This window comes from Eptesicus fuscus, chromosome 5, assembly GCF_027574615.1.
Source record: "Eptesicus fuscus isolate TK198812 chromosome 5, DD_ASM_mEF_20220401, whole genome shotgun sequence".
Taxonomy (NCBI): domain Eukaryota; kingdom Metazoa; phylum Chordata; class Mammalia; order Chiroptera; family Vespertilionidae; genus Eptesicus; species Eptesicus fuscus.
The window spans coordinates 30,625,370-30,652,207 of NC_072477.1; the positions used below are offsets into that span (position 1 = coordinate 30,625,370).

The 26,838-nt window shown below is 42.0% G+C and overlaps 1 non-coding gene and 1 pseudogene across 1 annotated transcript; one reads left to right on the plus strand and one right to left on the minus strand.

The window, feature by feature from the left end:
- Window positions 1-424: 424 nt before the first annotated feature.
- LOC114230562 (coiled-coil-helix-coiled-coil-helix domain-containing protein 2-like) lies at window positions 425-26,774 on the minus strand (annotated as a pseudogene).
- Window positions 12,618-12,721, plus strand: LOC114230694 (U6 spliceosomal RNA). Its single transcript, XR_003616660.1, has one exon. It is a non-coding gene; the product is annotated as a U6 spliceosomal RNA (small nuclear RNA).
- Window positions 26,775-26,838: the final 64 nt, after the last annotated feature.

The window sequence follows — 26,838 nt, forward strand, 5'->3', positions numbered from 1 at the left end:
GTACCCAGCACTTGATGAGCATTTTTCACTGTTACCTACATCAAGATCTCAGGGTTTTAAAGCATTTTTGCAGTATGTCTCATCTTTCCCTATTTTTATTTCATTTTCCCGTATCACTATGACACAGTAAGACACATCATGAAATAACTATTGCCCAAAGGATTTTTTCTGGAAGAACATCATGTTATCCTAATTGATTCACAAACAATAACATCACAAAAGCTGGTTTAAGGAGGCCATACAAACATTTGCCCTGCCTCAAACACAGTACCATCTCAATGAACTTCCATACAGTAAGAATACCCTCTTCCGTTGCAATCCTGAGGCAAAAACTATTAATGATAGAAGAGAGGTTAATTGCTACTTTTATACTTTCACTATCAATTATATTTTTACACTAAATTAACTTGGTCATGAGAGATGATTTTCTTTTTCTTATATATCCTTTTTTTATTCAAATTCCATTCTGATCACTCACGGTCCAAGAACACCCAAATAATAAACAAACAAAAACAAGCCAACCCAAACAGATGTTAAAGATTGGTCTTCAAATATTATAGCCAGTGAGTCCACACTTGTCTATGATCTCGCTGACCTAAAACCACATCCACAACGCCGTGGCCACAAAACCATTCAGCAGAACTTCCTTAACTGTAAGCTGTTTGAAGCTACCAGTTTGAGCATTGCTGACTTTCTTGTTTAAGCTCTGCATAGCTGTAGAGATATAAACAGGGGCCCGAGGAACCAGCTCAGCTGTGGCCTAGTGCCAACATGCGGCCAGTCCAGGCTCTGAGTACGTCACAGCAGTGTTGACCAGCACGGGGACCTTCTCTGCGAGCGTACAGACACGTTGGGCCTTGGTTTCAGGATGGACAGTCCGCAGCCTCCCACCACGGGATGATTTCCCATGTCTTAGATCAGGCTAATGCACGGGCAAACCTGCCCTGTTTCAGCACCTCGCTGACACCCTCACCAAGTGTAAGGTCACCCTGGTCCTGGGCACACTCCCAGACCGTTTCATGTCACAGTGACACCGGTCAAACTGCTGATGCTGCCGGGCTCCCTCATGCTCCTGACACGCGATGTCAGGCCTTGAGGGCTTCGCAGTACTTCCTCCGCTGAAGCCCCAGAGATGGCACCATCTCGGGTGTGGCTGCCAGCAGAGCCCACAGCCACCCCAGCTGGGCCATCAGACCTGGTTGCCAGGGTGCAGCAGCAGGTGAGCCGACAGCGGGTGGTGGAGCTGCTGGGGATGTCCGAGTGGCTGGTGCTGGCCTGGGCACAGTGCTCATCTGAGGTGCCTGGCAGGCCAGAGGGTGCAGCTTTGAGTTCCAGAAGGCATCACAACAGGGTGGCAGTTTGGCATCTACACGTGCTAGGGGCAGAGATAGAAAGGTGGAGACTAACTATAATTATAAGAAATATTAACCGTGCTCAGTTAACCATGCTTTGTTCTGTTCTGATGAGAAAAAGCACATTCTAACCTGGCTGAGAGCTGTATGCCCCAGGACATGGGCGTTAACCTCGGAATGTAGTCCATCCTCCTTTTCCAAGAACGGCTTATCATCACGGAAAGGTTAACAACCTTGTTGCTGAGACAGTCTTGTCCCAGAAGCACCCACCTTTGCCGTACCCGCAGCCTGCATTGCCTGTAACCATTACACCTTGCCTACTTCCCCATGTCTGTAATTCCTACGTTCCCACGTAATCACTGTCCTTCTATCCAATATAAACAGCTGGCTTATGGGGAAGCGTAGAACAGATTTCCGTGGATGACCTGCTGCTCTCCCATTCTATCGGCAATATTGCAATAAACATTCATATATGATTCAATCCTGTATCTGCTTAATGGGCTTAAGAAGTGACAGGCGGCCCTGACCCACTGATTGTCCGGTTTCACAAGCTCGGAACTCAGAGAAGATTGCCCAGTAGGATTTTTAATGGCCCTCCTGAATCTCTACTCCAGCCATTTTCAACAGATCAACAGCTGTCTGGTGTGACTGTCCTCTCTTGAACCTTAAATCCACTTCGGAATAGGTCATATAATAGAGTGGTATCTTATTGGTCACTTTGCATAATAAGGTTGCATCTGATTGGTTAATTCTTTTTAAAAAAATATATTTTTATTGATCTCAGAGAGGAAGGGAGAGGGAGAGAGAGATGGAAACATCAATGATGAGAGAGAATCGTTGATCGGCTGCCTCCTGCATGCCCCCTCCTGGGGATCCACCACAACCCGGGCATGTGCCCTGACCAGGAATCGAACAGTGACCTCCAGGTTCATGGGTTGAGGTTCAACCACTGAGCCATGCTGGCCGGGCTGATTGGTTAATTCTTGGTTACCAGAAATCCTTATATACAAGTCTAGGCACCAAATTTTTTTTTAAGTCACTTTGGAGCAAAAAGGGTAGGTAATTACTACTGCTGTTATTATTATTTGTAACTCAATCAAACTTATTCTTATTCTTTGTCAGATCAGGAAAAAAATACATTTTTCTGATGTGCCACAGAATTTTAGTAATTCGTTTGTGTGCCATGAAATGAAACATGTTGAAAATCGCTGCTCTATTCCTACAGTGTTCCCCAGCCATCACAGTCTTGCTCTTCCCTAGACTGCGGGGCTAATTCTGAAGGTGGGAAGTTTAGTGCATTAGCCTAGTCACTTCCTACAAATTAACCTTTTGCACTCGGATGTCGAGTGTGACTCGACACGGTTAGCATTAGAATAAAGGAATCAAGAAAAAAGCGAGTACAAAGGGTTAAGTGTGTCCTGTTCTAATCTTGTTGGCCTGGACTAGTAAGGAGATTCTGCCGCCTCCTAAACCCTCATTGCAAGTAACGAGATTTGTGTTTTGTTTTTCATCAACCAGGTTCCCACCTGAACATCAGCGCCTCCGTGACTGTGTTCCTGAAGAGACCGGTCCTGTGCTGAAACCGAGGGCAGTGGCCTGAACTCTGGACTCTCTCCCTCAGGCACGAACAACGAGGAACGCGGAGTGGCTTAATGTAGGTACAGTGCCTGCTTGTGTGTTTCCCCACACTGACGTCTGGAACAGAGGTGATCCTGGACTATGGACAGGCCACGAGCCAAGTCGGTTGGCTGCTTCCCCCTCGGTCCTGGTTGCTAGGAATCTGAAACATTATTTTATGTTTGATGACTACAGCTTTGCTTAAACATTTCTTGACATATTTTCATCTACTTATTGAATCAGTGGGTCTTTTTGCTATTTGCTTTGGAATACAGCAATATAAAAGATGGACAGAATGAGCTTATGGTCGGTCTAGCAGGAGTACAAGGCATCAAGCAAGTTGTAACCAGGTGGTGCTATAAGGACTGAAAGTAAGCTTACAACATGAGGAATTAACCTCAACGAGTTAACATTTATTACTAGATATTTGCTTTTTACTCTAGTTTTTTGAAATTGTTTTGGTTTTACAGTCTAATTTTATTTCAAGTCAATGCAACTTCATTTGTAGAATTTGCATAGTTGTAGGCAAAGGTGCGTTTGCGCGTGTAATCACACAATTACTTTCAAATATCCCTTCTTTCACAAAGAATTTGAGGTGATGTATCATGGGAATGTGTACTAGAATTTCTGAGCTGGGGTTTCACTGATGCAACTACTGACTTAACAAGAAAACTCTAAGTGATATAGAAGCTGACTCAACAGGAAAGGAGAGAATATGGGGGTAAGAGCTAGTGCAAATCCTTAGGCAGTCTCGAATGAGAGAAGAAAGAAGAGGCCAGGCAAGCGGCATCCATGGCTCTGGCTTGAGCATCTGAACTCGGCAAAGCTGGACGTAGAGAACTGGAAAGGGCCTGCTCCAGCAAAAGGCTGCCACGCAGGACTGATGGCCCAGGGTGGCCAGAGCATCCCAATTTATAAGAGAAGCTAGAATTTAGATTTTGTAACGAAATTCTCAATTTTTAATGTCAACTTAAAACTTTTAAAAACAATTGTGCAAGCTGAATAGAATGTCTCTGCCTTTTTGTGATCTGTAATTTAGACTCTGCATTTCATTATGACTTTCTTTTTTTTTTAAGTCAAATTATTTTTATTATTCTTATTTTTTAATATTTATTTATTAAATTAATTGGGGTGACATTGGTCAACATGAACATACAGGTTTCATTCAGGCGTGGGTTTCTATGTTACAAGATCTGTATACTGCACCATGTGCCCACACCCAAAGTCCAATCTTCTCCTGTCACCTTATATTAGGACCCCCTCCATCCCCTCTTTCCCCCTTACTGTGCTGCTGTTTGTATTCACGAGTTTCAGTTTTATATCCCACATATGAGTGATAAGGTCTTTTAATTATTCTCTTCTAGAGGTACCATTCTCTAGAAAGGGAAAACATTGGGGGACAACGTTCTTTAAACTTTTTAGTCTGTAAAACCTTTTCCTCTGTAAAGAAAACTTCTCTGGGAAGACAGGGACAATGCCCTTTGATCTACTTCCTTTCTCAGCCAGGTCACTTTGAGGTATTAGAAGGAAGCGAATGAGGATGGGGTTGCAGGTTGGCTGTAGTGAGGGAGGGATGAGTCCTTCCTCTGCAGATCATAGTGGGAGAGAAGCTGTGACCCAGCCATCAGAGCAGGTAACACCGAGCCTGAGCTTAGTCTCCTCAACAAACCTTTAAAGGGGCAACTACGTCAATGCAGCCAAGTGGATGATCAACAAATGTGGGTTTTAGTCAGATCCTGCTTATTTCATTACCCACCCAGTGGGCAGGCAGATTAAAAAGTTAACGCAGCTTATGTTACTTCTCCTAAATAATTTTGACTAAAAGTCTAAAAAGTGAAGTGCAGTTGATTATTCATTTAACCTAGGTTTAGAGATAATCTGTGGACCATCCAAACCTGTAGAGAATGTTTATAAGAGTTTATTTGAGCCCTAACCGGTTTGGCTCAGTGGATAGAGCGTCGGCCTGAGGACTGAAAGTTCCCAGGTTCGATTCTGGTCAAGGGCATGTATCTTGGTTGCAGGCACATCCGCAGTAGGAGGTGTGCAGGAGGCAGCTGATCGATGTTTCTCTCTCATCAATGTTTCTAACTCTCTATCCCTTTCCCTTCCGCTCTGTAGAAAATCAATAAAATATATTTTTTTTAAAAAAAGAGTTTATTTGAGCCAAACTGATGACAATGCCAGGGTGCTAGATCTCAAATGCTTCAGAGGACAACAGTTTTGCAGCTTCTTTTATGCATTTGAAATGAAGGAGGGAATTTAAGAAATGTGAAGAGCGGCTACAGTGTCTGGACAGGTTCAAGCCTCGGACTAATGAGAGGGCACAGTCCTCTCATGGCAAAGCCATGTGCAAGGCCCAGCTTGGAGGGCAGAGCCCTCCCAGCATAATTATAGCCAGAGGCTATAGTTGTAAGCTTGAACCTATGGTCTGAACACGTGGTCCCACGTTTCTGAGTGATGTGGGCTTGATAGAGTTCAGATGCATGTAATTGAGTAGATTCGAAACTCAAGAGAACTTTGTAACCATGCCCTTACCTTGCCTGGTGGAATCTGGCTATAAAATAAAGAGACAGCTTACAGGCTGTGGCGCTGTCTCTCTCCATCAGAGAGGGCAGCATCCCACCCAGACCCAGCTTTCTTCTCTAGTCTGTCTTTTCTAAATCCTTCACCGCCCCAACTCAGGTTCACCCTTGGCCGTCCTGGCATTGCACAAAGAAAGATTACGGGAGATGGGAGGCACACGGCAGGGACTGGATTGCAGTACAGTTAAGATGATGTGCTCTCTTGAGGGTGTTTATGGCAAAGGTGTGTTAACCTAGATGCACAGAAAAAATGAACAGGGCTTGCTTAGGGCAAAGATGAACCTTTTGCTAAAGAAGCTGTATGCCTGGGGCATGACTACCTACATGACCTGCCCAGTTAGGAATTTATGATCAGATCACCTCCTGAGGTTACTTTCCAACAACCCCCTTTTTCTGTCCACAAGTCTATTCATGTATTCACACTGCAAATGTGGGCTAAACACTTTCAAAATAAAATCCTGAATATGACTGCATGTTTCTTTCAGTTTATTACCTCCCTGGTACTTTCTATTTAGCACACTGACCTAACATTGATTGGCTTATTAAATATAAATGTAATAATAGTTCATAAGCCTTACTACTTAATATTTTCTTGTATCAGTGAACAAGGTTCCTTTTCTTCAGGGACATTAGATTTTTCTCCCAGTGCATGGCTCAATATTAATTTCCCATCCTCTTTCTGTATGTCTTCCCTAAAATGGAGACTACAGAGATTGGAAATATTTTTCGAGATCCTGCTGGAATGCCTTGAACTATTTGCTTATTTCTGAGAAATAGTGTCTAGAAGCCTACGATAAGCAGCCCAAAACTTCTAATACAAGCTAGTAGTGCTTGTCTTTGTATAATGACATCTCTAGGTTATGTGCTAAAGTGAGCCTTAGACATGGCGACCCTTGTTCTGCCCACTTTAGTTTGTGGACTGTGCTTGACAGTTTCATGTATACTTCTAGCTTTTCTTATAAAATTCAATGAAACATAAGGTTAAGCAGCAAAAATAATTAAGTAATATGCAAATTTTGAACCTGAATTATAAACTCAATCCTCAAAAAATGAATGCAAATATCTAGCATCAAATGCATGCAAAATTTTAATCTCATTTTATGCTTACTACTTACAATTAATTTTTATTTTATTTTAAATAATGGAGAGGGCTGGCCAGGTAGGTCATTTGGTTAGAGCATCTTTCTGATACACCAAGGTTGCACGTTCAATCCCCAGTCTGGGCACATACAAGAATCAACCAATGAGTGCATAAATAAGTGAAACAGCAAATCGGTGTTTGTTTCTCTCTCTCAAATCAATCAACAAAAAAAATTTTTTTTAAACAGTGGACAGTAACAAAGCATGTAAATAAACGTAATACCCCAAGTTATTTGACTTTTTAGTTTTCTAAGGCAATGGTCTCCAAAATCTGGTATTTGTCCTTCAGGAATATGCAAGACAATCCATTGGAGCATGGGAAGAAACTATTATATAAATATCTACTTATATTTTAATTACATCCTTAAAAATGTCTGTGTACTGTATAATGTACCTTATGTATTGGTACAGTAATACACATATATAATGTAGAAATAAATAAGTAATATGCAAAAAAGTTTGGAGAGCACTCTTTTAAAGTTCATACACTTTGATTTCATACATTCTATTCAAATTCTGAGAAAGTTGTGGGATAAATTTTCATTTTCAAAAGGAATAAACTGAAATGCACAGTTAGATGTAAAATATTAAATGATTGCATTTGGGATAGTCATTTGTTTCATCTTTTTATTCTACTTTTTTGGACAGATGATATCATATATAGATAAATTTTCATTTTTCACTTGGAAAATACACTTATAAATAAAAATATCTGAATATGTAAGATCATAAATTCATACATATAAACTTAAATGATTGCATAACAGCCCGTTTGCACATATATGCCCTCATAAAAATTGAAAAAAAAACTAATATGCAAGAAGAATTATAATCCTGATAATATATCTAGTAACCCCATCCCAGATGTTTTATTTTTGTTTTATGAGACAAGCCTTTCTTTTATTTTTTAATTTCAGAGAGGAATATAAATGATGAGAGAGAATCGTTGATCAGCTGCCTCCTGCATACTCCCTACTGGGGATCGAACCAGAAACCCAGGCATGTGCCCTGACCAGGAATCGAACTGTGACCTCTTGGTTTATAGGTCGACACTCAGCCACTAAGCTACACTGGCCTGGCCAGACAAGCCTTTCTTGAACATGCTGTTTAGGTCGACATGATATTTTATAGTAAGCTGGCATTAATTGGATGTGAGTGCTTCGTTGTGTGAAGATCTTATTTCACATCTATATTTCTATCTCTATGATATATATACTTGTACATATGTATATGTAGACACACACACACACACACACACACACACACACACACACACACACACACGGAGGCCAAAGACAGAGTCCTTAGGATCTATTAGATAGTCTTTGTACCAAAGGAACCTCATACCAGTATGTCTGAAGGCACAATGAATGTAACCATTGAGTCATTGCAACTGTGTTTCTTTCACCAGTGCCCTCAAACTATTGGCTGAAATTTATATTTTAAAAAAAAAAGTTAGCCTTCCTGTGTGAACCACAGGAAGAGGATACATCAAAAGCCAGGTGGGGGTGCATGGTGAGGAAAGGTTGGCATTATAAAGGAAATTAAGCCCACAAAGTCAGTGAGAGAAAATCCAAGCAGAGAATCAAATGAGAGGTGCTATCAACAGAAGTCACTAGAGAAAACAAAACAAAACAAAACAAGTCAAACAAAATAAGCAGCTTAAGTTATAAAGAATAAAGGAGATTGAGAGAACCCTTTGAAACATGAAACATCTATTTCCACCACTCTAATCCTTTAAAGCTCTATTCTTTGGTCATTTGCCCTAAATTACTTAAAACAAATACTTGACAAGAGACAGATGAATTGAATTAATCTTTTAGCTTGCAGCTAAACTGAGATAAGGCCAACAAGTTTATCAGCATTTAATAGATAAATTTTGAATGAGATTCAGTTAATATCTCAGCCCAATTATATTTTTTTCAGCCCAATTACTTTTAATATGCATGTTGACATGGTCTTACTCCAATAAACATTAGGTTCTTTGAACAAACATGACTTAAAAATATTTTCAATCTTCTAGTAGCAAAACTCATTGATCAGAGATGACTAAAATTTTTATCCTTTACAACTTATAATTTCCAACATTTTAATGTTGGGATATTCCAATAATATCCAAAAATTTCCAATTTATAGTGTTCAACAAATGTGAAATACTAATAGAAAATCTTTAAAATTACAATTAACTCTCACTAGAATGTGAATGTATATAACAAAATAAAAATAAATGGAAGTCTTCACTTGCTGAAATTCTCTGGTTAATGGCATCAGGAATGTTTCTAAAACTATTTAAATAATAGACACAGGATGATAAGAATATTGTAGCAATTCTTGACACCTTTAGTTGCATATCTGTTTCAATTTACTGGCAAAAATAGTATAAAATGAAGTACTATAGAGTTGCAGCAGTATTTCTCAACTTACTAGTAAATTAAATGCACCTACCGTATCTAATGAATTCAATACAGAAAGGTTATCACACAGGTACCGCACCCTTGGACAACTCAAATAAGAAACATTTTAAATTCTTGGTTGTGTTTTATTAGATTCTCTCTGTCCTTCATAGCAAGCTGGAGAGAGGTTTTCCTGCTGGCTGTAAAAAAAGTGAGCTGCTGCCCAGCCTGTGTGGCTCAATGGTTGAGTGTCGACCCATGAACCAGGTCATGGTTCTATTCCCGGTCAGGGCACATGCCAGGTCATGGTTCTATTCTCGCACAGGGCACAGTACGAGGTGTGCAGGAGGCAGCTGAATGATGATTCTCTCTCCTTATTGATGTTTCTATCTCTCCATCTCCCTTCCTTTCTCTGAAATCAATAAAAACATATATATTTTTTAAAAAGTGAGTTGCCATATTGTCCCAGGGCTGCATGATGAAGATCTGAGGGCGACCTCTAGAAACTGAGAGGGGCCCCCTACAGACAGCCAGCAAGAAAATGGGACCTCAATCCTATAACTGCAAGAACAGAATCCTGCCAACAACCAGTGGGCTTGGAGGAGGAGCCAACCTCAAATAAGACCACAGCCCAGCCAGCACCTTGATTTCAGCCTGGGAAGACCCCAGAGGATGAACTAACCAGACACTTGACCCACAGACACTGTGAGATAGTGAATGGCTGCTGTTTTAAGGCACTAAATTTATAGTAATTTGTCATGCAGTATTGAAAACTAATACTACACACACACACACACACACACACACACACACACACACACACACATATACAGGCCTTGAGGGGTGGGGAATCAGCTTTTAGGAATGACCTTAGTGCTTAAATTGGCTGAGGAGGAGGAGGAGGAGGAGGAGGAGGAGGAGGAGAAGGAGGATCAGGAGAAGGAGGAGGATCAGGAGGAGAAGGGGAAGGGGAATGAGAAGGGGAAGGGGAAAGAGATGGGGAAGGGGATGACGAAGAAGAAAGAAGGAGGAGGAGGAGGAGGGAAGGGGAAGGGAATGAAGAAGAAGAAAGAGGGAGGAAGGAGGAGGAAGAGGAGGAGGAGGAGGAGGAGGAGGAGAAGGGGATGAAGAAGAAGAAAGAGGAAGGAAGGAAGGAAGGAAGGAAGGAAGGAAGGAAGGAAGGAAGGAAGGAAGGAAGGAAGGAAGGAAGGAAGGAAGCAGGAAACCAGGACTGCAATGCACCTGCACCCAGGAGTTCCCTACAAGTAGAGATTCTGCTCCCCATTCACAGATGGGAAAATGAGGCTCAGAGGGGCTGGGACTGGCCCAAAGTTACACAAACAAGAAGAGCAAGGCTGGGAGCTGAACCAGAGAAATTCTACTGCCTCTGGGTGTGTGTCTGTTTTGGGGTGTATCGGCAGATAAAGTGTTCGAGGTGTGTGGGCAAGGTGATAGAACTGGCATGGAAGGACCGAGAGGGGCCCATTGGGAACTGAGTAAAATGACTGTTTCCAGACAAAACAAAAACAAAAATTCCACACAAAGGCACATTATTAATCCTTTAGTGTGGCAATTAAATATCTCAAATGCTTGTTTCTTTTATTTTCATAATATCCCTCTCTTTGCCTCTTCTTTTTCATAAAAATGTTATGACACACACAGCAACAATGACAAAGAAATCTAACCTATGCTTCCTCTGAGCTGTTTCCAAAATTTCACAATTATGGTTTATTATGTATTTTACTAACTAGTTGTCTCTTTAGATATCATGTACCCCATAACTGCCAGTTTTAAATACCAATTCTAAACAAAAGTGACTTGACAAATTCATTTTACTCTCTAGGCCAGTTTTTCTTCAAGTGAGGTGCTGAATTATTTTAGGATCCTTCATTGTCTAAATAAACTTTATTTCAGTGACCAAAAGATAGGAAACTAGAATAAGGGATGCAAGGAAATAAGAAAACTTAAAAGTTACAATAAATACTTCAAAGAATAACAAAAAAGGAATAGCAATTTTAGCATGTTGAAAACAGAAGGTCAACAATAATAACTACAATTTATTAAATGTTTCCTATGTGGCAAGCATTGTGTTAAACTTTTTACATAAATAACCTCATTTTATTCTTCACAAAAATCCATCTTATGTAAAAAGCAACATTACCTGTTCCAAGATCACCCAGCCCACAAGTCACAGTGCTAGGACCAGAATCTACATCCTTCTACTTGTCTCTACAGCTTATCTCCTGACCACCATAATACTGAGTTCCATACAACATGTACTGGAGACCAAGTTTGGAAATGTAATTGCTCTGAGTGACATGGAAGGTAGCGAATAAGAGCTTACCACTTTACAAATAAAAATGTAAACAGGGAAGAAAATTGGGGAGGTAACGGACAAAACTCTCTAAACGAGTTCCCAAATCTAGCACTTGTCTGGCATCTTGGGCAACAATATCTGCTTCAGACAAAGTAAAATAACGAGTCTGTGAGGAGGCGATAAAGCCATGAAAAAAAAGCTATTGGTGTTGTAGTTGTGCAGCCATTGATCAGGAAATGTATGAATCATTTGCATAAGTCATAAAAGTCACATTATGTATTGCTGCAATACCTGACTTTCTTGATAAATTCTATTAATAGGGCTGATCTTTGAACTATAATATTGCAGAATACTTTCTAGACCCATTTCTTAGAGATGATTTCAAAGTTTAAGAATTTGAAATATGAGTGCATATAGAGGATCTGAAACTTTTGTGTGTGTGAGCAACAAATGTAACACACTGGGCATGCCAGGCCACGTTAGTACTGGTAGAGCACTGCCATGGTTACCGTCTTCTTTTCTACCCAGGTGGCATTTCTTCCCTGTTTTCTTGTGAGCACTCCATTTATTGTGGTTCAGGTGGGGCTAATTCCGTACTTCCTCTCCACCATACATACACTTCCACATATACCACCACCACCACCATCACGTTAGGAGTAAACAGATGGTGGCAGAGTATCTAGCTAGGTCTTTGTCACCATTTGAAGAAAGTCTGTAAGAGAATAAAGCCAACAACAGGGAGAAGAAAATGCTGAGTGGGCGTGTGGCAACATTCCAGTGACATCATTTGAAACTGAATCTAGCTGTAGGTGAAGCTGAAACAATCTTGCATTTCCCGGTCACACAGCCAATAGAAGCCCTTTGTGTTAAACTAGTTTAAGTTGGGCTTCTCCCACTTGCAAACAAAAGAAAACCTTGACTGTAGATACACTATCAATATGGTAATACCAAGATATCACTAAAATCTCAGGTCCTTGCACATCTGGAGTCTGTAAGCTCTGGCAAATAAATGTGTCACAGCCTTTGCTTAGGTATAATGAAGCACAACCCCATCACATTGGCCGTAATTTTTAAAATTTTGCTTTCATTTCTACTATTTTGAAATGTATCATGCATACAAAAGGCTACAAAATGCATCTGCACAATTTAGAGAATACTAATAAAAGGAACATCCAGATATCAACCCCCCACTTAGAAATAGAAAATCATAGTGTGCTGGCTTCGGCAGCCCATATTACTAAAACTGAAACGATACAAAGAAGATTAGCGTGGTCCCTGGGCAAGGATGACATGCAAATTCGTGAAATGTTCCATATTTTAAAAAGATAGAAAAAAAAATCATAAGTACTTTAGAAGCCCACTTTGTGCTCTTTCCACATCACTTGAGAGGTAACCACTACATATTCTTTGGGTAACCACTATAGACAGGGTGGGGAAAAAGTAGGTTTACATACACATAAGGTGGGGCAAAGTTGCTAGCATTTTTAATGCATTGTTGGATTATTTAATTTTTTTTTTTTAGTTTTCTCTTGCATTGTATTTATTTTATTTTATTTTATTTTTTTAGTTTTCTCTTGCATCGTTGGATTTGATTTACTAATGTTTCATTTAGAATATCCATGTCTCATTTCATGAATGAAAGTAGCCAGTAATTTCCTTTTCTGATTTTGGTTCTCAAGGTCACATTTGTCGATTAAATATTACTCTTTGGAATGGTACATCTAGAAACTATATCAGCTCTTGAGTCACCCAAATAATAGAATAGGAAATTAAGTTATACTACATAGCTCCAAGCATGCATTCAATCCACTTCCATTGATATACTTAAAAACTGTGCAGGGTGCCATTTATCTATAGAAGAGGAATATATAAGTTTGTAGATAAAAATGTTATTCCTCTGTAAATGGACATTTCTGAATTATGTCATAAATAAACCAGTTAAAGAGGCAGATATTTTAAAAGTAAATGCTTTGATGTACACTATCATTCTTTATTATATTAATTACTAGAGGCCCAGTGCACGAAATTCATGCATGGAGGGGGGTTCCCTCAGCCCAGCCTGCACCCTCTCCAATTGGGGACCCCTTGGGGGATGTCCGACTGCCGGTTTAGGCCCGATCCCACAGTTGGACATCCCTCTCGCAATCTGGGACCACTGGCTCCTAACTGCTTACCTGTCTGCCTGCCTGATCACCCCTAACTGCCCTTCCCTGCCGACCTGATCTTGCCCCCAATGGCCCTCCCCTGCCAGCCTGACCTCTCCCCATCTGCCCTCTTCTGCTGGCCAATTTGGTTCTATTGGTCAGTTTCTATGCCAGTGTCAAAAGCTCTGCCTCCTAGGCAGACATTGGCTCCCCACCGCACCCAGGTTTGGTTCTGATTGGTCAATTTCTATGCCAGTCAGCATCAGAAGCTCCGCCTCCCAGGCAGCCATTGGTTCTTCACAGCACCCACATTTGGTTCTAATTGGTCGGTTCCTATGCCAGTCAGTATTTCTGGGCCTATCTCTGGGCCTGATCAGAGAGGCGGGGCTGAACAGCAGCCCCAGCCGAGACCAGAGAGAAAAAAAAGCCCGGCTGCTGGTGAAGCTCAGAAAGAAACAGAGAGAGAAAGAGAGAGGTAAGTACTGATCAACAGCTGCCACTGAGGCTGCGGATCAGACCCTGCCTCTCTCTCTGAGTCTCAGCCCCCTGGGCAGTCAGTGCTGGGTTGCCAGGCTGCAGTGGGGCAGCCAGCGGGCTGACTGAAGGGTTGGTCAGCCTTTGGTTGTGATCGGTCGTTACAACCCTAGCCTTTTATATATTAGTATATCTTATTAATTAATTATATTAATCTTCTTGCACTCCTACATAGAATATTTTTCTGGCTGTGTACTGGACAGAGCAGTGTAGTAAAAGGAAAACAGTAGTCCACCACTACCCAGCAGACTTAATTCTCATTCCAGCTCTGCTACTTTCTAAGTTGCCTCAACTATAAAATGGAGATAATATTCATTACAGTTCTTTTATTAAGGATAAAATGAAATGATGTGTATGAAAATCAATTTACATAAATGTACTACTTGAACTATGATGTATCATTATTCTTTTTATACTCTGGTATTCTTGATAACTCAAAATATAAGAATATATAATTTAACTTCTTTTTCGATTAAATATATTTTTGGATGAAAATGTACCTACTTTTGAAAATCTAAAGTGGCTAAAGTTAGTTGTAGAGTTAATGTAAAAAGATAGAAAAATGGAAGTTTTGCAGCCAAAAGATTGTTCTGTTCTCCTCAGACAGTAAGTGAAAATGGTATGGATTTATAGCACTCATAATTTAGACATGAAACTAAATAATCTTGTTTACCAAGCAATCAAAACAATATGAAAAACAAGGCGGGGAAAAGCAATACAGACCTGCTTTTGAAGTGATATCCCACTTCTGATCTACACACGAACTTGGTTGTGATGTCAAAAATTTTTCAGCCTCATTGGTGTGGCTCAGTGGTTGAGCATCGACCTATGAACCAGGAGATTGAGAATCTATTCTCCGTCAGGGCACATGCCCGGGTTGTGGGCTTGATCCCCCACCCCCCGGGGAGAGGGGGCCGGGGAGGGGGTTATGCAGGAGGCAGCTGATGTTTCTGTCTCATCTTTGATGTTTCTCTCTCTCTCCACCTCTCTCTTCCTTTCTCTGAAATCAATACAAACATATTTTAAAAACAATTTTTAAAAATATGGTAAGGAAGATTTTATTCAAGAGGGACTACTTAGATGGAGGTTTTGCTGTAGGGGCGAGAATATGAGATCAACTCTGAATACAACTAGGAGGAGTGGGGATTTATAACCAAGTTGGAGAGCAGAGGTCAGTGGATGGAAAAATTACTTAGAGAAATTCTTGCTAACTCAACTCAACAAGCCAAGGATGGGTACAGGTATTTTTTTGTTTTGTTTTGTTTTTTTGGTGCTCACTTATTGTTATATAATGTCTGTTCATCGTGATGTACACCTGTAACTAATATAATGATATTATGTCAACTATAATTGGAAATTTTAAAATGATTAAAAAAAGATATCAAGATGCAGGATAAATTTGATCTATGGAAGATGATCAGATATCAAGACTCAGCAGGATTCTAGCTAAAACTGGACTAAGCAGTAGAGGACAGACCCCAAACTTGGGACCTAGTGGAGAGGAGGGCTCCAGGAGTCTGACTCAGGTTTGGTCAAGGAGAAAGTCTGTCTGAAGCGGTAATACCTGTCTCTTGACTTGATGGTTTAAACATTAGCTTCTCCTGTAGAAGATTTTTATGAGTTTACTTGAGCCAAACTGACAATTGCCAGGAAGCAAAATCTCAAACAGATTGAGAAAATGCTCCAGAGAATGGCAGTTTTACAGTTTATTTTATACATTACAATCAAAGGAGGAGATGTGGGGTGGAGGTTTTATGTAAAATTCATTGGTGGTAGATTAGGGAGGCTAGAAAGCAAAGGATGAATGTATCTCCGAGATTGAATAAAGCAAGCATGTCAAACTCGCAGCCCTCTGCCCACATGCAGCCCAGAATGAATATTTTTGCGGCCACATCTATATAACAGTCTGTAAGAAACGTTTTAATAAAAATTTTGTAACTTAATTTTTACAATATCCTGTTATACATAATTATTAATAACGAATTACAACATTCGCTAGTGACTGATTACTATAATTGTGTTGCATTCATTTCCCTTATGCACCTTACACACAGGCGCACCATTTCTCCCCACTAATACCAGCAGCAAATATTTTAGCAGCCAATTGCCACGTCATTAGTCTTGTACTGACTTGTTTGGTGTGTGCAACAGGAAATATTTCGCTTTCGGAGAACAAGAAAAATAGGTTTATTTGCGTGACGCTTATTAATTTGTGCAGTTATTCAGTGTCTGGTAAGTTAATGTTGAAGAAAAAATATTAATTTTTATTAAAATGTTCTATTATTTTATGTTAACGATTACTCATTTATTTCAGTCCTTTGTATTCAGCATGTCTATCGAAATAAACCTACGTTTCTATGAACATTGAAGCTTTTGTTTTTTTGAGACCCACATAAACTTAAACCTTGTTTATTTGGCCCAGGTTAGCCTTTGAGTTTGACATGCTTGAAATAAAGAGTAAAATGGAGAGACGCGTGCTTCCTTTCCATTGGTGGTATAGGATAGTCAACAATGAACATTTACAGGATATAGAAACGGTAGGCAGGCAACAAGATAACAATGAAGGGCTTGAGCTCTGAGTTTAGTGCTCTATTAGGAGATTGTGGCCTGAGATGTCTGGAAAAGGAAACTTCTCTGGCATTCCAAAGGTATGTTATCTTCGATGCAAACATACATAGATAGGATCAATTTAGGTAAAGATTAACCTTTGTCAAGGAAGATAGTGGCCTAGAGTCTGACTACCCGCCAGGACTCACTTTTAGTTAGAAGTTTTAAGTTCAGACCATCCTAAGTGGTTGCTTTAGGTCTCTAAGTTTATAAGGCTGCCATGCAGGCCTCCCCTGAGCTGGTCAGGTTAAGTATGTCGCCCCTTTTTTGGTTCACACTAGCCTCACATTGAGAAAAATCCAAAGTTGCTTCATGTCAACACCCCGTATTACCCTTGTTGCTGTTTACCTTGAAGCAACAATTTTAGTATCTGGTAACCACTCCTATTCTTAGTGACTATCTAAGGGCATTAAATAGATAAGAACAGTTCTGAAAACAATAAATGGCTATGTTTCAAATAAATTTTTAAATACTGGAATCTGTCCTGTATATACTGCATGTGGGTGTGTCAGAGTTAATAACTATGTCTAGGTGTTGAAATGAAACTCAGGTTTGGGCTTGACATTCTCAAAGAATACCAACCCTTTCACTCCTCAGGAGGAATCTGAATGTAAAGTAATGCCTCCTTATTGGACAATATTGAACTTTACCTGAAGGTTAGTAAGTCCACGCACCCATTTGTGAAAATAGCTTACTGCGAGGAACCACTCTTTCCTATATGAGCTAGATAAGACTCTTGGCTTGTTTAGCTATGACAAAGCCAGACACAGACGCTCCAAATTCCCATTCTTTATCTCATAAACGGCTGGCTGAATTGTTGTGTCCCCACTGATCAATAGAAACAAAACGATACTAATCAAGCTTTAGTTAAGCCTCTTTCCTCCGCGTGACCTGGACCTTTGGCACACCCTGAGCCAGCGCAGCCACTCCTTTAGGGCAGTTCCCTGAAAAGAAACTGGCCTCGGAGTAAAACTTCTCTTATCTACCGTCTTATCACACCACCCTTTCATCCCAAGTCCCCAACCTGGTCCTTTCTGGTTTTTTCACTCTTCCCTATTCTATAGAAGAATACCCTTTTTGCCCTAGCTGGGTTGGCTCACTGGATAGAACATCAGTTCTTAGACTGAAGGGTCCTGGGTTCCATTCCAGTCAAGGGCATGTACCTCGGTGGCAGACTCGATCCTAGGCCCTTGGTCAGGGTACAGGAATCAATGTGACACATTGGTGTTTCTTCTGTCTCTCCCCTTCCCTCCAACTCTCTAAAAATATCCTCGAGTGAGGATTAACAACAAAAGAAAAGGTTAAGAAATACCTTTTTTGTCCAACTCTTAATACTCACATGTCTTATGTTCCCAGGGTTCTCCCTATTGCAACAATTTCCCCCACCTTCACCTGGATAATCCTTTCAGATTTGTTTTTTATTTGACATAGTCTATCTTTGAATATGACATTTCTTTCTTGAAAAATATGTTTTTATTTATTTCAGAGAGGAAGGGAGAGGGAGAGAGAGATAACATCAATGGTGAGAATCATTGATTGGCTGCTTCCTGCACATTTCCCACCCGGAGATTGAGCCCACATCCCAGGCATGTGCCCTGACTGGGAATCGAACTGTGACGTCCTGGTTCATAGGTCGATGCTCAACCACTGAGCCACGCCGCCTGGGTGAATATGACATTTCTTAAACTGATTTCACATTAATTTCATTCTAACTGAATATCTTATATCTGCCACCTTCTTTCCATTGCCACTGCTCTCATTCAGGCCCTCATTAAACTCATCCTTGCCCATTATTAACTAGTCTCCTCAGCCTCCAATTTCATTTAATTTTTCACGTTGCTAGCAAATGAATGTTCCTAAATATTATTATTCCAATCTCAGCATTCTTTTGCACTCTTATTGCTCTTTTTTTTTTCTTCTCAGAGAATAAAGTCCAAATTCCCTAGCATAGATTTTGTCTTTTCATTAAGGTATAACCACATCTCTTCTCCTCCCAGGAACCCTTTCAGCTGTTTCTAAAAACATGTTTTCCTTTTTCTAGTCTCATCATGTTTATCTGTGAGAAATGCTCACCTGTCCGAATTCAGATACTGGACTTGGCAATATGAAGTATGGCGAAAACGAGACCTTTAAGGTGGTCTTGCAAGATCAGGTGTCTGGTTGAGCAGGTACACCTGGAGTGGGGATCACAGGCAATTTATCCCTCCTGTGCAAGAGTCCCTCCCCTGGTTCTTTATGGGGTGAGTTCTATGGGGTTAACAGTTTTCCCCGAAGGCCGCCTAGGTTTTATTGTCTCCTAATTGGGTTAGTTTTTAAAAAACGGGCTGAGGCCTTTTCTCGTTGTCTCCACTTCCCTTTGTCTAGTTGTGGCTGGAGGATCTTCATGGGAAAATGTGCTGCTGGTCACTTACACAGTTCTTTGTTCTTCTGGCCTTTCCCCTCCTCCTTATATCCTATTTGCCCTGGGAAAATTCAGTCACCGACTGGCAACTTGCTGTTAGTATTCTCCAGGAACAGTTGACTCTGTTGAAGAAGGATCACAGAGGCCTAGTTCCTACACACATACCCATTTCCTTTTCTTGGGCATCAAATGTTTTTCTCCCAGAATTCCTTACACTCTGAATTTCTATCCAACACAAATGTTATTCCTTCCATTTGGGAATTGATCTCTTCCATTATTCTTCCTGGACATTGTGTTTGTACCTCCATGAAAACATTTAAGGCAGTTGTCTTTTATTACAGGGATCTTGAGTACATTTTTTTAACCTTTCATTGCAGATTATAAGCTTCTTAAGGGCAAGACAGTGCCTTATTCCTCTGGGTATCTTCTCTAGCCCTAAGCCTACTGCCTTGCATTTGGAAAGCTATTGATATTTATTTTTTTTAATTAAAATGAACTGAAAACTATTCTATTTCCTTTGTGGTTCCATGTAACATTTTGTGTAATGTATGTTTATTATACCTTTTGTTGTTGTTCTTCACCCAAGGATATGTTTCCATTGTTTTTTAAAAATATGATTTTTATTGATTTTAGAGAAGAAGGCAGAGGGAGATAGAAACATCAATGATATGTTAATTTTCCCAAGTCCAGGGTTTCACTACAATCTGCTTATAGGCACTGCTTCTCAGTTTGACAAACCCTCTCCAGAGCACAGCCAAGCAGCTGCATGGCCATGCCTTTGCTCTTCAGATGCTCACAGATGGTGATCTCGCTCCAGCTCGCACAGCTTTGGCCCTTCATCATGGCTGCCCTAGACCAGGCCAGCAGTCTTCCCACATTGTCCTACCTATTCTGTTCCATCCTGTGATCCACAGCCTTTCACCAGGGGCCACACATGCTCTCACAGCCCTAAATGGTCTCACCTGGACAGTTCCTAATCTCACTTCTAATGTTCGCATATCTGAAAGAATTCCCAATTGTTTCCCCTTCAGGAGACCTTCAATAAAACACTGTAAAGGACGTTTTAAGTTTTGTTATGTTGCCATTTATTCACTGAAAATTTACCCAAGAAAAAAATGTTTCCCCCACAGAGCTAACCTAAAGCAGCTAATATTACCTTTCCATCTCTCCTGCTGGAAACTTGGTCCTGGGATACCACAAGCCCAGGACCTGTCCTTCACATCCTGAAACGGTGCAAGTAGACAAAACAGAAAATGAGATAAGAGCACACATTCCGTTCCCTGAAATATTACTCGCAATCTTTTTTAAAAATATAAAAACTTACTTATAACAATAAAAAAAAAAAGAAACATCAATGATAAGAGAGAATCCTCGATTGGTTGCCTCCTGCATGCCCCCAATGGAGATTGAGCCCGCAACCAGGGCATGTGCCCCTGACTGGAATCAAACCATGGGCCCCTCAGTCTGCAGGGGACACTCTATCCACTGAACCAAACCAGCCAGGACTTTTTTTTTTTTTTTTTTTTTTTTGAGAGAGAGAGAGTGAAGGGAGGGAGAGAGACAGAGAGAGAGAAATGTGGATATGAGAGAGACACATTGATTGGTTGCCTCCCACACATGCCCTCACCAGGGCCGGGGATTGAGCCTACGTGTCCTTGACCCTTTAGTCTGCAGGACTGTGTTCTACTCACTGAGCCAAACTGGCAAGTGCTGTTTATTATATCTTAACTAGAGGCCCGGTGCACAGATTCGTGCACCAGTGGGGTCCCTCAGCCTGGCTTGAGCCCTCTCGTAATCCAGGGCCCCTTGGGGGATGTCAGACTGCTGGTTTCAGCCCAATCCCCTACAGACCAGGCTGAGAGACCCCACCGGTGCACCAATCTGTGCACTGGGCCTCTAGTACACATATAAGATCTTTGGTTAATCTCTTCCTGCCCTCTCCCCTTCCCCCTTCCCTGTGAGATTCATCAGTCTGTTCCATGTTTCCATGCTTGTGCATTGAGCATCTGCCCCCTGGTGGTCAGTGCACATCATAGCTACTGGTCTAACGGTCACTTAGGCTTTTATATATATAGATGATCTACTTAATATAGTGCAAGAGTTCTAGACTCAGAGAAGGCAACTGAATGTTGTTACTATAAGGCAGAAAATGGAATTTCCTAAATAATGATGATGATAAGAGAACAGCAAAGCTTGAACCAGTGGTTTTAAGAGTTCTTGGGAGGCAATGAAGCATAATGTATTAAGAGTGTAGGCTCTGGGGGGGGAGGGTAGGGAAGGGTGGGGGTAAAGGGGGAGATCAACCAAAGGACTTGTGTGCAGGCATATGAGCCTAACTGGCGGTTAAGGACAACAGGGGGATGGGGGCATGTGTGGGGAGGGGTGTGGGATGGGAATGGGGGGAGGAGGACAAATATGTGATACCTTAATCAATAAAGGAATTTAAAAAAAAAAAAGAGTGTAGGCTCTGTCTTCAGATATCTGAAACCAAGCTCTACTACTTACTAGCTCTGTAAGCTTGAGCATATTTCTTTAATGTTTCTGTGCCTCAATTTTTCATATGTAGGATGAAGATAGGAAGAACATATACTTTACAGAGTTGTGAAGATTAAATTAATTACTATCTGTAAAGCACATCAAGTAGTGCATTTAGCATAAGATCCAATTAGTATTACCTTTATTATCAAAATTGGCTATCCAAAAAAGGAAAAGTTTCTCTTTCTTGTTGCTTCTTAGTAATAATTTAAGTCAAATATTTCCAAAGAATGCATTACCAAGTAGCTGTTAGAGGCAGAAATAGAATATTGGGGACTAGCTATAGTTATAAGAAATATTAATCATGCTCTGTTAACCATGACAGTTTTGTTCTGATTAAAGAAAGCACATTCTAACCTGGCTGGGAGTTATACGCCTGTGGGATGTGGGAGTCAACCTTGGACCTGGGAACCAACCTTGGAATGAGGCCCATTCCCATCCTATTATCATGGAAAGATTAACAAACAACCTTGTTGCCCCAACAATGGAGTTCTGCCTACATTGCCTTAACCTGTAATCTTTATGCCCACTCTTGTTCCTTTTGCCTACTTCCCCTGTAATCTTAGTCCTATCCAAAATAAGCAGCTGGTTTATTGGGGGGGAGGGGTTCAGAGCATATTTTCATATAACCTGCTCCTCTCCCATACTGCCTGCATTATTGGAATAAACGCTCATATCTGATGCAACCATGTCTCTGCTTAATTGGCTCAAGTAGTGACAGGCCAATTAAGCAGAGACATTAAGTGACAAGCCTAGACCCATTGGTTGTCCGGTTTCATAGCTACTGGACACACTGGTTTGATTAAAACCTGTGGCATTTTTGAGAATCATCAGGTCTCCTCAAAAACTTGCATAAGGACCAGATAAGGAAATGACCTAATATAACCCACTGCATGCTGGGAATGAGCCAAAACCAAATAATCAAGTTTATATATATATTTTTTGTTTTTGCTCCAAATCTATTCTAATTTTTAAAACAATTGCATTCAATTACCTACACTAATAAAAGAGAAACATGCAAATTGACCATACCTCCTCTATGCCCACAAGCCATGCCCACCAGCCAATCAGGAGCGGGTATGCAAATTAACCCAACCAAGATGGCAGCGGCCACAGAGCTGGAGTGAGCAGGAGGCTTGGGTTGCCCCAGCGATGGAGGAAGCCAAGCTTCCCGCCTGCCCTGGCCTCTGCTCAAGGCTACAAAGTTTCAATTATAGAATATAAATAAATCCCAGATACTTGCTTCCAGCCGGCCCTGGCCTCCACTCAAGGAGGCGCTGAAAAAAAAAAAAAAGAAAAAAAAAAAGGAGGGGCTGAGAGCTTGGGTCACCAGGGGGTGATCAGGCCAGGATGGGACGGCAGTTGTGGGTGATCAGGTTGGTGGGGGGTGGGGCCATTGGGGGTAAGCAGGACAACAGGGGGGCCAGTTGGGGGTAAGCAGGCCGTCAGTGGGGGTCAGTTGGAGGTGATCAGGACAGCGGAGGGGGGGCAGTTTGGAGTGAGAAGGCCAGCAGAGGGGCAGTTGGGGGCGAGCAGGACAGTGGGGAGGGAAAGTGGGGGCGAGCAGGCCAGCAGGGGGGTCATTTGGGGGTGAGCAGGCTGGCACAGGGGGCAGTTGGGGGTGATCAGGCTGGGTGGGGGCATTTGGGGGTGAGCAGGCCAGCGGTGGGGGGCAGCAAGCAGGCTGGCAGGCAGAGTGGTTAGGGGCAATCAGGCTGGCAGGCAGGCAGGTAAGCGGCTGGAGCCAGCAGTCCCGGATGTGAGAGGGATGTCCAACTGCCGGTTTAGGCCCAATCCCTGTAAACCGGCAGTAGGACATCCTTCGAGGGGTTCCAGATTGGAGAGGGTGCAGGCCGGGCTGAGGAACACCCCCAACCCCCCCCCCCCCCCGTGCACCAATTTCGTGCACTGGGCCACTAGTTTAAACATATAAAAAGCAAAAAGCATTCATAAGAATTCCACAATTTCTTATTGCAAACAAGACCAACTAAGTCCATGTACTTATTTCACCATTCCCTGGCACTGTTTATGACTGCATGCCCATATAGGTAACACCAATATTCCACAAAATACCTAGAGCAGCAGTGACTAACCATAGTATAGTGTCAAGGACATTCAGTTACTTCTCAGGGACCCACTACTTAATGTAAAAATGAGTTACTAAATTTTTTTCAGTCTTGTGCACGTCACGTTTCGATGTTTGGTGGGTAATATCGTAACCTGGAAAAATCTTGCCTGGCCACGGTGGCTCAGAGGTTGAGGGTCAACATATGAACCAGGAGATCATGGTCCAGTTTCTGGTCAGGGCACATGCCCAGGTTGCAGGCTCAATATCCCTTTTTTAAAAGGGGAATTTGTTGGCCTATGAAATCCAAAGAAGGAATGAACAATCAAGTGTCAAGAATGGCAGGGCTGCAGAGGAGGCCCTTAGGAACAACTGGAAAGAAGGGCTCAAACTTTGTTAGGAGTCTTCAAAACATTTGGTTTCCGTTGCTGTGTATATGACAGTTTCACTTTCACTACTACTTAGTTTTCTCTAAAGGAAGAACTACATCCACAATGTTTCTGAGTATATGTTAAAGCTTTTAGCCATTGGAGAGAGATCACCCCAATCTATCACTTGCCCAAAGCACAAAACATCTCAGGGAACCTGCTCTCTTGGCCCAGCAGAAGGTAGGTGCCCAATTTGTGGTCAGCAGAGCAGTCAATTCCACAGCGTGCTAGCAAGATTATCCCAGGTGCTCATTTTCTTGGGTACTTTATGAAAGACATGAACCTTGAATACAGGACATGATATAGTTAGGTAGAAGGAAAGAAAGCCAATAGTTCAGGTAGGGGGAGGAGGCTATAAATTAGTGATGTAGGTGGTCTATGAATGAAAGACAAGCCTGATTGGAATGGAGGCTACATCCTTGTTCCCTCTGACAACAACATTGGATTGCTAAGAAGAAACGGGTTATGATGGAACTAAAAGGTACAACAGAATTTGTTCAAGTTGAAGCAGCCATTACAGGTTTCTTGTATAGACTGTGACTCTGAAACCCCAGTTTATAACACAAATAAATCCTCAACCACTTCCTAGAAAGCTCCTTCTTTGTCAACTAAACTTGGTTTAGGGTTGTGGCAGTGGGTATAAAGAAGAATGGTTGAGCCCTGGCTAGTGGGTCAGTGGTTAGAGCGTCGGCCTGTGCACTGAAGGGTTTTGGGTGTGATTCTCAGTCAAGGGCATGATCCTGGGTTGCAGCTTCAATCTCCAGCCCTGATCAGGGCTCGTGCAGGAGGCAACAAACAATGTCTTTCCCTCTTCCTTCCACTCTCTCTAAAAATCAATGGGAAAATGTCCTCAGGTGAGGATTAAAAAAAAGGAGATGAAGAATGGGTGAGAGAATTCAGAGAAACTCAAAAGACAACACCCACTCATCTAATCTAGGAGCCTAGAAGAAGGATGATAGCATTTAATAGTAATCTCAGTGATGATTTGAACATAAGCATCTTGAAAGCAGATGTCTTAATAACAATGCATCTCCAGGAATCTAGCACAATTGGTGCTTAATTTATAAACTAAATGATTCTCATAAAACTAATTAATAAAATGGCTTCTAAACCCCTTCTAGTTCTATAATTCTTTGTCCATTTCTAAATCCTCATCTTTAGTCTTCAAAGTCCTCAAATAACCACACACACAAAAAGATAGGTTTTTAAAAAGGTTAAGATGGTGAATTTCATGTTATGTATTTTTGACAATAAAAACTGGCCTCTAAAAGGATAGGTTGTTTAAAAATATACATTTGAAAATATTCCAAAGACATTTTATAAATCTGGCCTTTGGTCTCAGAAGGCTGGCAACTTATCTTAGATTTTTTCCCCCCAGTTATCTTTTTAAAGCAGTTTTGATGTTGTCTATCCTTTGCTTAAAAGCCTTGCATCACTCCCTACGGCCTACAAAATATAATCCCCAGCTCAGCATGCAAAGCCTTTACAATTTGATCCTATCTTCCCTTTCTAACTTCATTCCAACCACCTTCCTACCCTGTACTCTATGAGCTGTTGTTCACTAAATACATCTTTACTCATTTCCATCCCCTCTTTATTCCTTTTTCTCTCTTCCTAAAATAGGCTCCTCTGTCTATGGGTACCTTGCTCTTTAATGACAATCCATCTGAACAGCATCACCTCTTCACACCTTTCCTGCTGTCCTGGTGAACTTGTTTCTTCTTCCCAGAGCATGTTGTACCGTCTCCATTTTAGACTTTTCTCTGTTCTCTAGAGTGGGCCCAACTCTGTCTCCCATTTACACTGTGAGCATCTTGAGGGCAGGGATGGTCACAGCTTAACAACTGCCGTGGGAGGAGAACTCTACCTGGGAAAGCAGAAAACATTTCCAATGACCTAGCCGCAGGGGAATTGTCCAGCCTGTTTCTTGGAAGAGGTCCAGATTCTTTCATTATAGGCATTCACCTTACCCAAAATAACTTCCTGAAGATCTGAGCCTTTCTAATAAAAACGATTCTTTCTAGAAGTCAGATCTGTAACTTGTGAGACAGGAACCAAATCAAACAAACAAACAAAATCTACACACTGCATCCAGCCATCCATTTCTGTGCCAGCCCCGCAGCTATTAGAATGTATTAAAAGGAATGTCTCCACGTGAGTCAAAAATACCTGAGATCTCGGTATTTCTATTACAACACTTGGTCAGCGGCACAGTGTTGTCCTGGGATCTACCTATCTGGTCCTGTCACCGCGGGTCCACGGGCACGTGGCTTGCAGGGCATCTACCCCAGAGACAGCTCTGCGATTACTTGTGATGATTTTTAGTCGAACGACTCGGGGCGCGTGGCGGTGACTTCGCCTTCGTTCACCCTTGGATTCGGTGCCGGCAGGATATCCGGGTGCTCGGCCACCGGCACCGCCGCAGCGAGCCCCGGGATCGTGGCCTCTCCGGGCCAGCGCTGGACGGAAGGCCGCCGGCAGCACCAGCCCGCGAGGAAGCGGGGCTGAAGCTGGGGAGGGAGGGAGGGAGGACGCGCAGCCCTCCGCACGCCGAGCGCCGCGACGCCCGGTGGCGAGTAAGGCGAACCCGAGGGCGCGGCGGAGCCGAGCCTCAGCACCTAGACGCCGCCGGCCGCGCTCGGGCGGCCGCGCTCCCTCCCGGAGAGGCGGCGGGGGGGTGGGGGCCGAGGGGGGAGGTTGGGGGGGAGGCGGGGCCCGGCGCG